The following is an 11,449-nucleotide window of genomic DNA, read 5'->3' as shown; positions in this document are numbered from 1 at the left end:
TGGTCGCTGACAGGGGCACGCACGAGGCTTGGCTCTCTCCAAGGCCCAACCATGCCACGTACTCGCCAGCTGTGGTCACTGTGAGATTCGATGCCTTCCGAAGGAGCCCTGTTTGGAAAAGGCGGTCGAAGCGGTTTCGAAAGTTGGAGCGTACTACTACGCACGCGAGTCGCGCGCGCGCCTGCAGCCTTTCCTGCCGCGCAAACCTTCCAAGGTGAGAAGACAGTGCGCGCGGAGCCCCGGCCGGTTGACTCACACGCTGGCGCACGGCGCAGTCCGGGACAAACAATACGGAGCTTCATGTCCGGGTCAATTCCGAGCAACCTCGGCGGAGGGGAGCGGGGAGCCGACGAGTGGCCACGCGCGCCAAGGTTGCGACGCCACATTCACGGAGTTGTAAACGTTGTGACGTAGCCAATGTCGTGCGCGAGCAGCGTGCTTTCCAAGCTGCGTGCGCAGATTGGTACTGGCAAGATGTGAAATATTTCGCCTAACAATTCAGAAACGCCATGTGCAGCTTTCCCGCTCATGGCAGTCCTTTCAACAGTGATTACTCTGTAGTTATTTAGAGAAATGTAAAGTTCTTTTTTTTTTTTTTTTTTTTTGCGCAGCTAATATTGGGGGTGAAAACTTGCTTTGTGCACAGTTTCAAGTCTCGCATGTTGCGCGACTAAGTTCCTGAGCCATGGAAACTATCCCATAGAAATGCACGGGGAGTAAGATTTGACAGTGAATTACACAAAAAATATTCAGAATCCTGGAAACTTATTTTAGTGTTTTCATCTTCACGTTGACTTCTTGCTTTATACAAAATATCACTTTCCTGGAGTGATTTTTCTGGGTTCCTGAGAGGACGGAATTTTGAGCGAGAAAGCTGGGTAGACGGTCAGAGGAGAATAAAGCTGCAGCTTCCGAATTTCGCTCTGTATTGGACATTTAAGCCATGTTTCACGGCTGCCTCTGTGCTAAAGCGATGCCCAGCGCTTAAGCATGGAAGGAGGAGGAGGGGAAAAGCGAACGGAAAGGCCGAGAGAAGCATGGAAGGAGTCCTTGGAATAGTATGAAACTGACAATATGTCACTCATTCATGCGCGTTACCCTATGCGTATTACCGATAGGCACGTCCTAATCAACGAAAATCGCCGAGTTCCTGCACCGAGTTCCTGCATCGAATCACCTTTATGCAACGCTTTCGCACAGTTTCCATCTCCGGGAGGGGTTTTTTTTTTTTTTTCTTTCTTTTCTTTTTTTCTTTTTCTTTCTTTTTTTTTTTTTTTCGCGCGCGGCTTCTGATTCGTCCCAAGTGAATTCGTGTTCCGCCGTCCGCCCAGTCGCTCTAGTCTGCTCGTGGATTCTTTTTCTGCACCACTTATCTCCATGTGCCCCTGCATACTGAAGGCTTCCAAGAATTTGCCCCACACCCGTGCACTGGCGGCCAACCAGTCTGTGTTTACCGCGCCACGAATGACGTATAACGTAACCTCATATTTGGACAGCAAAAACATTGCTTGCTCGATTGCAGAGAGACGTACTATACGCTATCGCAGTGGAAAGTCGATAAAACGCAAAGTTGAAAGCCCCCGCAAAGAATGAAGCCGCCATCCTGCCCTGCGAAAGTGGATGTCAGCAAAGCTGTGCAAAGCACTTTAGTGGTGATGGAGGAGGGTATGAAATGCTTTTCGTCGTCTCGGCAGGCTTGTCGCTTGCTCTCGGCTAGTGTCACTAGATAAGGGTACAGGTCTGTATCGGCACCCTTTTCTCCCATTGTTCCGTGCCGCCGCCATGATAATTGGTTCTTTACCTCTGCCATTGGGAAGTAGAGGTATAGAGCTTTGCTGTAAAAGTTAAGAGAGAGAGAGAGAGATTGAGGGGTAGAGGTATACAGCTTTGCTGTAAAAACTGTCAGATTTATGGTTATGATATTTTTCTTTGTGGCGGTGGTATCTACTCCATTTTCGGATCGGAAACAACGTTTGAAGCCGGGCTTATGCTGAAAGTGCGGATGTATCATCCTAGTACTCGTACGTTCACGTGCCGCCGTGATAAAGGAAACGCTATGCAGAAAAGCTAGGGTTTTTTTTTTCTTATCTGCAGGATTCGGTTGCTTTGTGTACCCTGTTCACTTTTCTTCTCCTCTCCTGGGTGATTGCGTTTTTTTTTGTCTTTTTACCGCCCCCTCCTGCCAAGGACCTTGTACTAGAGGTCATCAAAGAACCCTGTAAATAAATGAATAAAATAAAAACTTCCCCTCAAAGAAAATACCGGTCCATCACCCTGAAGTATATTGCCCTGTGGGGTCAGAATAAGCGGCTTAGCGTCGATTTCGCATTCTTTGGCCGAGGTCAAAAAACGTCATGTTGCTGTATCCGCATTTGCGGAGTTTTCATACTGGTGCTCGAAGAAACACGCTCGTGCGGATTCTAGCGTCCCTGGAATGGAATGACAGTGCACACGCAGCACCATTAGTAAAATTGTAATAGCGACGCAATTCGGAGTCGGCTGCGAGTGATGCGGAGTGGCAGTTGGCTATGGTTGTATGCGTGATTACGTGGGTGGACGATTACATTTGTACTCCGTGTGCACAACGCTTGCGCACTCATATCCTAACTGACATCACGCAAGCCGATTCCTGTCACGAAATGCATGATAAAATCCCTCACGTGTTCACATGTCACATTCGCGTGCAGCGAAACTAGCGGGTGCTCCGTTTAAGGTGAAAACGGCGTACCATGTAACGCACACTCACCAACGAGACGTCGAATAGCACGAGGAAAGCTTTGCTAGACGCAGTCCTTTATCAACCGTAGAAACACTGGTCCCGTAGCCGCGGACAGCAGCGGGACTCTTTTACAGGTGGCAGGAAAGAAAAGGCAAAACAATGAAAATAAAATAACTTCTGTTATGAAAGTTATAGTGACAAAGTTGCCAGTGCGAATAATATCTCAGAAGAACCCCAAGAACCAAAAATGAAAGAAAGAGCGTTACCTTGATATTGTAATGGGCTTACCGTCACAATTGCTTCACTTAAAATTTAATTGCTTGCTTACCAACTTAATACGAGAATAAAATTCCCCCGCATTTCCCCGAGGGGGAGAATGTGAAAGTGCGAATGCACGGTTGTCGGCCCGCTTGCGGCGCTTGCGCTCGGCCCCCGCAGCCCACCGCCTCGCCGCCTTCTCTTCCATCTCTTCCATCGGGTTTGTAGTATCACGTGTACACCACGCAGTTATCAAGCCGCTATAACGCCGCTGAGTCGCCAACGCACGCCGCTGACGACGTAGTTTGAATGCGTTAAAGATATAAGGCGCGTCACTAACGCTGATATCACGTCGCGTCCGTGGCTTGGTCGGTAGAGCGTCGCGCTGCGGCCGCAAAGTCCGCGGATCGAAACCTGGCGCCGGATGCTGTTTCTTTATAGAGGAGCACTGCGGACGCCGACGCCGCCGCCGACGCCGGCGGTGGATGGTTTGGGGTCGCTTATTCGCACTTAAAAAAGTAGCTGAAAGATTACCTGGAAATAATAATTACATAAACGTTATCTAACTAATTCTGCCGGTCTTCTGTAACCGCTATGAAGAAGATAGTCAACTTACCTCACCTGTCATTGCGGCGTAAATGTTCACAGCTTCCACTTTTTCATACAATCTTTCATCACAACCCCATTTTAAACGAACAGCTTTTCACAGTTACCTCCCATATTTCGTCCAGTTTGGGTCACGGCGTAAAGCTTGGTATGCAATCAAGTCGAACTAATCTCTACTGAATCTTGACTCTAATTCCCACAACAAGTAGAGAGTGCAACCACTGTCTCGCCGCTGCCGTAGCCTACACACGAATAACTTAAAGACCATCGTGCATTAAGAATTGCTTCAACTCTGTTGTTTGAAGATTCTTTAAAACGCACTCCTTTCTGCAGTCTCTGGGCCTTGAAAGTAAATAAATGAAATTAAATGAAATAAAGTGTTACTCTTCCCAATATTGCTGCGCTATCACAAATGTGCGCAGACTATACATAATTTTGACACTCCCACATTCTCCCACTCTAGTTAGCTTCCGCTGCACGTGTCTTTCAAAGGTGTAACTCCCGTGCGTTTGCTTGAAGAAGCGTGAAACGCTCTTCAGCGATATGTTGCATGCGCTCTCTTGCGCATCTGTTCCTTGTTACGCAAAACCAATGCGAGCGTCCAAAGGTAATATTTCCTTACTCGAATGGAATCAAAGCTAGTGTTTGCCTAGGGTTTGGCTGTATAGGGTTGAGCAAAGTGCGTATAGAAGACTGCATTTATTTCAAGGGAGAACGCCGTGGGCGTTGCCTGCATATACGGCGTTTCACCTAATAGGTGGTAGGCGTACTTGATTGGTATGCTTATAAAATACGTGCTACATACTCCTTATCGTGTCTGGTGTTTTTCCCTGCGTGTCATGTGTTCTGCAATCCTCCACAGGCGCTTCGTTCAACCACAATCAAGTGTGACCCCTTTCGCTCATCAATAAAATGTGCAACCATCCAAACGGAAGAAATAGAGCAGCAGAGACCGAAGCCAGGGAGAGTGAGAGGCTACGAGGCAGACATAAACAAAAATGCTTTTAAACAGTTCTACTTGAAGCTAAAACGGGAGGAAAGCGGCGATGGGCACATCCTTTCATCAATGATATTTTTGGCGTACGGACCGTTCGCCGAAAGACAGTTCGTAATAGGACCCGCCGCGGTGGCTCAGTGGCTAAGGCGTTGCGCTGCTGAGCACGAGGTTGCGGGTTCGATTCCCGGCCGCGGCGGCCGCTTTTCTGATGGAGGCGAAAGCAAAAACGCCCGTGTGTACGAGATTTTTTGCGCACGTTAAAGATCCCCAGGTGGTCAAAATTCATCCGGAGCCTTCCACTACGGCGCGCCTCATCGCCTGCGTTGCGTCGGCGCGTTAAACCCTACAACCAACCAACCAGTTCGTAATAGGGCAATTTGTCGCGCAACTATTGGTCATGAGGGCAGTTCGTCATATAGCTATTCATCAAAAAAAAAACTTTTCATTAGCTTTAAAGCACTAGGGACTATTCGAAGAAAGGTGAAAAATTATTCCACCACTGCATGGGAGGCTGTGTCCACCGGGCCAATCTAAAACCCCATCACTATCGCGAGGTCCGAGAGTCCTACTTTATCTATAAATTTAAGTCGGCGTCGTTTTGCATCAATGAAAGTTATGGCAAACTTGCGTGTCTTTCCTCCGATTAAAACCTTGGTCCTCCCCTTCTCCTCCCACATATTCATATGCCGGAATTATGTCTCATCATTTGGCAACAACCAGTAGCCGACTTTAGTTCGCGTGCTAGCACCGTGTTCCTCAGCACAGTGGCGTCACTAACCAAATCTGACCAGTCAGCCAAGACATGCTCTGGGTAGAAGGCTGCGGTCCCATTGTTAGCTTTGAGTCGTTCAGATCTATAGGTTTAATAATCACAAGTCACATTCGAAAACTCTGCCATCTCTCCCCCTGACAAAGCATGTAACCTTCATGGGCACTCTTTTGGCCACTTCAGAGCTACGATGTTAGAATCTGGGTTTCGCTCTCACCACGATCGACTAATGCGCGAATCGTACCTGCTTACACGTTCAAATCCGTGTCCTCGTGCAAAATTGTCTTTGCTGGGCACCTAAGCATCTAATACTTCTTTTTTTTTTTTCGGTTTCAATAAGCATACTGAGCACCCCACGTTCCTCCCCTCTTTTCTTTTCTTCTTTTTTTAACTCCGTGTGGCAGCTGTCCTCCCAGTACGGCCCCCCCCCCTCTAACTCCATTTGAGAAGTTCACTGCCGCCGGCGGCCCCTCTCGGGATTGCTGACTGCGAACACGTTATCCCCGCAGTAATTACCCCCAGAGTACCACTTCTAGGACAATTTAGTTAGCTCTAAAATCTCTTACCCTCGAATTCATAGATGTATCTTCTTCTCAACTTAAACCGAGCTAAACTTGCCGCCGCCTAAGTCGACTTCCCTCATTTCATAGACCCAACGCGCCTTCAAGCCGTACTTCAACCGTACTTCGACTGATCTTTGTTAGTCCCAACTGCTGCATTTCTTTCAATGGGGGCTCTAAAGCCCTCCACATTCGTTTGAACAGCCTTTGTTAGGAACTTTTGAGATATTACACGCTAAAGTGAGATGTGATGCTCCAGCTAAATCTGTGGACGACTGCACAACTGTCTATACAGACAGGGCGGAAAAAGCACACTACAAACGAAACTTGACCGTTTACAACGAGGTTGAGGATGCTGGATTGGGGATTCGACACGACTGCTTTTTAATCCGAGCTACCGTATGAGAAGGTGTACGTACTAGCGAGGTTTTAGCTACCACGTCTGTCTGCCCGTCAGGTACGCCTTAATGGGATTGGGATTCTACCCTAGTTTGGAAGGGGCCACGGCCATGATGTCGAATGGCCACTGCGATGGCGCAGTGGCTAAGAGGTCCTGCATCTGTCGCAACACACCCGTGCTTTCGCTGACGAAAAATTTCGGTGCATGACAAAGAACCCAAAATGGTCGATCCGCGAAGCCTTGCACGGTCCGGCTCTTGCCTAACTAAATGTGTTTTCGTTAGCAAAGGGACATCGCTTGGCCATCATGCTCAGACTCGGGCACCGTCAAAGCATACGTCTCTGGAAGCGTGCCCTTGGCAGTTGTTTCTCGGATCCTCTGCGACGGCAAACGTTCTTGCCGGCGTGTGTTGTACCCGCCTCTAGTACGAGGAAACTCATCTGCGCAGTGCCGTCAGCGAGTCGATTGCATGACAAGCTTTTCCGCATGCCGTAATGAGCGCCAAGCTTCGGCGGACGACGGTCGGCTTGATTCCGACGAACGCTTTGCCTCCGGTGCACACCCGATGAATTGTGGCGAAGGGTTCCGGATTAATTTGGCCACCCTTGGGTATCTTCAGCACCAAAAACAGAGCTGCCGCAGCGTAGCTTCGAACCTGAAGCGACTTCGTGCGTACAACAGAACACCCAGCCGATGCATCACTGCATCGCGTTACAGGTATCAGGATCAGTGTTCCAGCAGCTCAAAACCGGCCAAAGACAAGAGAGAAGCACTCAGACGACTCGACGTTCGCATTTGCGCGTTGTGCATCTGTTCCCCTTGGCTGTTTATGCGGCGCATCCATAAACTGATGCCGGGTCAGCTACAGCCAAAATGTAATCTTCGCTTCCTCTTGGAGCGGCAACGCAGGATTAGGGTCGTTAGATCGTGCGCGTCTACACTGCGTGGTCCTATACATCGCCTTCAAAGAAACTCGAATCTGTTCTCCGCCGTGTCGGGTTTGTCTGTCCTCGCACGTCCTCACTAGTCGGATTAAGCGTGGACCAAATTAGAACATGTATATAGAAGCCTCCCATCGTTTTTTTTAACTCAATAATGTCGCCCAGGAAACCAAAAAAAGGAAAGGAAAGACGCCAGCCAAATCTGTCGCTTAGATACACACTCCTCGCTATTGCTTATGTCGCAAGTATGCGTACCAGCTGAGTCGCTATTTATTTATTTTTATTTATTTACACAATACTGTCAATCTCCAAGGGGGATTATTACAGGAGTGAGCATATAGATTCAAAGTTACAGAAAAGATGCGCAACTTGCGCAGGCAAATCACCAGGATTATTGCAGTACTACAGTGCACATTCACAGTAGGCACAATCAAAATAATACAGTAAAAAGAAAACAAGTATGCATACTCAAACAGTGCACACACCAAGATGCATACAAGCATCACATTACGTAGATTTCAAGGTATTCAGGCAATTCACATAGTAATGACGCACACCAATTGTATACGGTAAGTATGAACACCATCCATCAAGCTACACAACCTAGCACACTTTTTTTCAGCAAGTTCCGAAAATTTTTCAATGGTTGGTTGTTGAGTGATAACAGGGCCTAATGCATTCCATTCCCGAATGGGGCGTGGAAAAAAAGAATAGCTGAAAGTGTTGTTATTAAACGAATACTCTTCGAATTCCCAAGAATGGCGTTGCCTTGTTGGTCTAACGTCGTGAAAGGTCAAGAAGGAATCAGGGTTTATTACCAATGATTTGTGGATTATTTGATATAGAAACTTTAGTCGAAGAAGATGTGCGCGGCTGGAAAGGGTGGGTAGCCCTGCCCGACGTAATAGCTCAGTTGGCGAGTAAAGATCGCTCTACACGCATTTGTCCAATGGCTGTTTTCTGTTTGTGGCGAGATGGTAATATATAGCCATTCGCGGGCTTCGCAACGAAGGCGGCTATTGGTTTTTTGAAGATTTTGCGGGCTAGAAATGGCTGCTCTGTTGGCAAGCTGCCCGCCTCTCAAGCCGATGTGTTTTTCGGGACTGAATAAACGAGCGTGTTTACTCCATAACTACATTTACTTGGTATCGTTCATGAGCTGAAAACGGAATCGCAGGAATGGTAGTAATATACGACCTTCCGGATAGAAAAAAACTGCAGGCGCACTAGCTTGCTTGCACATTAGAACTCACTTGTGGAAAAAGGCTTTTGAATTAGTTCATCAGAATTGTTAGTGTGCCTGCTTTTTTCTCTCTCCATGCATGCCGAAAACCAGTCCCCAAGGGATGCGGCTTCGTCATATATATATATATATATATATATATATATATATATATATATATATATATATATATATATATACGTATACGTGGTGTTTCACCGAACTTTAGCCAGAGTTTAAAAATATTTCGAAGCACTTTCAGACGACGCAACCTAATGCATGTTGCTACCTTTTCTATGTAGTTTCTCACGCTATTTTTTGTATGTTGCTTAATTAGGTAATTAGTCCATTTTAATTAGCCAACTTTCGAACCAACAAAGCTAGGCGAAAAATCCCAATTAAAAAGTTCCAGAGCGGCATTCAAAACCTCAGAATAAACACTTTCTGTTATTATATCCGTTAGGTATTAGTGTTTTTCAGCTTATTGAAGATGCTCGCGAATTGCAAAAAAATATCTCGTGACGTGCCGGCTCGCCCGTCTTCTTAACAGTGCTCCCAAACATTGCGCGCACGAACCGACATCGGCGCGCCGCCGCTTAAAAAGTGACAGGGCAGATGACGAACCTGTTGGTTCTGGCAGGACAAGCGATAACCGCTGCGTATGCTTACCGCTATGCATACCGCGCACAGCAATACCTACGTTGCTGCCCTGCCACCAATACACACACACACACATATATATATATATATATATATATATATATATATATATATATATATATATATATATATATATATATATATATATATATATATATATATATATATATATATATATATATATATATATATATATATATATATATATATATATATATATATATATATATATATATAGAAAAGAAAACTTTGAACAAGGTAAAAGCACGATTGTTGCCAACGTTTCAGCAAAGAGAATGCTGAAACGTTGGCAACAATCGTGCTTTTACCTTGTTCAAAGTTTTCTTTTCTTGCGTTCTCTACCATCTTCAATAGTTCAACTGCTCGCTATATATATATATATATATATATATATATATATATATATATATATATATATATATATATATATATATAGTCGTAAAGTATAGTCCTTAGTTGCTGCAGGAATACAAAGTAAAGTACAAGTAAAGTACAAAGTAAAAGTACGCTCTTCAGAGACTTTATTTCCAACGTTTCGACCTGAGACAGGTCTTCTTCAGGAATATTGTTATGTGATGGCAGGACAGACGACATGAACGATAAGACAGTCGAACGATGTATTTACAGCTTAATTAAATGTGGCGGCCAAGACAGCGCGCATCCTCAGAGCCTCTTCGTCGTCGGAGGCTGGGACGACGGAGCTACGCTGCGTCGCCGTCTTCATCGTCTTCTCGTGACATGCCACCCCCCCCCCCCCTTCCCCCCCGGTTGAAAGCGACCGTCCCGGTCGACGCCGCAGTAGTAGGCGATGTGGTGAGGACAAAAGATGAGATGACAATTTGCAATGAAGTTCTTGCCGCCACACAGGGTGATGATGTCGTGGGTGATGCCTGGTCCTGCGTCTTTTCGCCTTTTTCCGCGATTAGAAACGTTTAGGTATATAGCTTTGAGAACCGATGGGTTGAGAAATGGCAACACAGAATTTTGTTTTCTGTATATACCTACAGGATTCGTCCAGCCCCTGACCCGAAAATGGCGCCTGTAGCGGTGGTGCAGGATGCGACTCCCACGCAGCTGTTGCCTGTCCCTTGGACATGCCCGCCGCGGCTCTCGGAAAATAACAGAGCCCACGCGCGACACGCTGGCTCGTCTCGCAACCTGCGGCCATGGGTGGCGAAATGGAGCGGCGCTTTGAGGTAATGGCTCGCGGGCTTCTACAGAAAAGTATAAGCGCGGAAAGCAGCACACTCAGAAACGACAGCCGCTGTCTACTATAGACACGCGCTTCAGCAAGTTAGTCGATGGTAAACCGAACTTCAGAGCGTCCTGTGTGCATCATCCCACTGTTAAAACGAGGAACGAAAGGACCTTCAACCGCACTACAGAGATGAACCGAGGAAAGCTGGGCTCTTTTAATCATTTTAAAACAGCAAATTTCCTACCATTCGTACCCCGATTCTGTTTACAAACGGTCACAGAGGATTCCCGTCAAAATAAACACCCCGTGCTACTAGTGGAGGGCCCCGCGCATGGAGACACACGGTGCAGCTATTTAGGCCCTCTATGGATTAGGGTTGTAACCCTGCACGCTGAAGTTGCCATCACTGTAGCGAATTTACAGAAAGCACTGTGGTGGCAATATTATCAGATACCATATGTTCTTCACTTGAAATCGGGTATTTATAGGGCGAGCTGCCGTTATATTTATTTATTTATTTATTTGAAGTGCTCACCAACAGCCCATGGGCCTTCTCGGGTGAAGCACTGGGTACATGAATATAAGGCATACAAAAGACAACATGTAGGTAAGGAAATAAATCAAAAATGGGTAAAACTAAATGTGTAGATAAAGTCCTTCTTTATATATATATATATATATATATATATATATATATATATATATATATATATATATATATATATATATATATATCGCACCAGACCGGTATTCTGGAAGTCGTGGGTTCGGATCCCACCTGGCGGGCATTTTTTCTCCACTTTCTTTCTTTACAAATTCTTTATCTGTTTCAATGACCTACCATGTCCTCCCCTTTGCTTTCCGAGGTTTTCTTGACTGCCAAAGTTTATTTCTGTCTTATATATATATATATATATATAAAGAAGGAGAGTGATCAAAGAAGGGAAAACATTTTCTGAACAAAAAGAGTTCGGAGGTCGTGTGAAGAAGATGCCCTAATCAACACAAACTCATGACGCGCGCCATACACGAAATGTACAGTGAAATTTATCGTGAAACGAAGTTGTATGTATGTATGTATGTATGTATGTATGTGTG

Source organism: Haemaphysalis longicornis, unplaced genomic scaffold (genome assembly GCF_048455015.1).
Source record: "Haemaphysalis longicornis isolate Haplotype H1 unplaced genomic scaffold, Haemaphysalis longicornis Haplotype H1 scaffold_1, whole genome shotgun sequence".
Lineage (NCBI taxonomy): Eukaryota > Metazoa > Arthropoda > Arachnida > Ixodida > Ixodidae > Haemaphysalis > Haemaphysalis longicornis.
The sequence above is the reverse complement of the archived record's forward strand: the minus strand, read 5'-3'. Positions refer to the sequence as shown.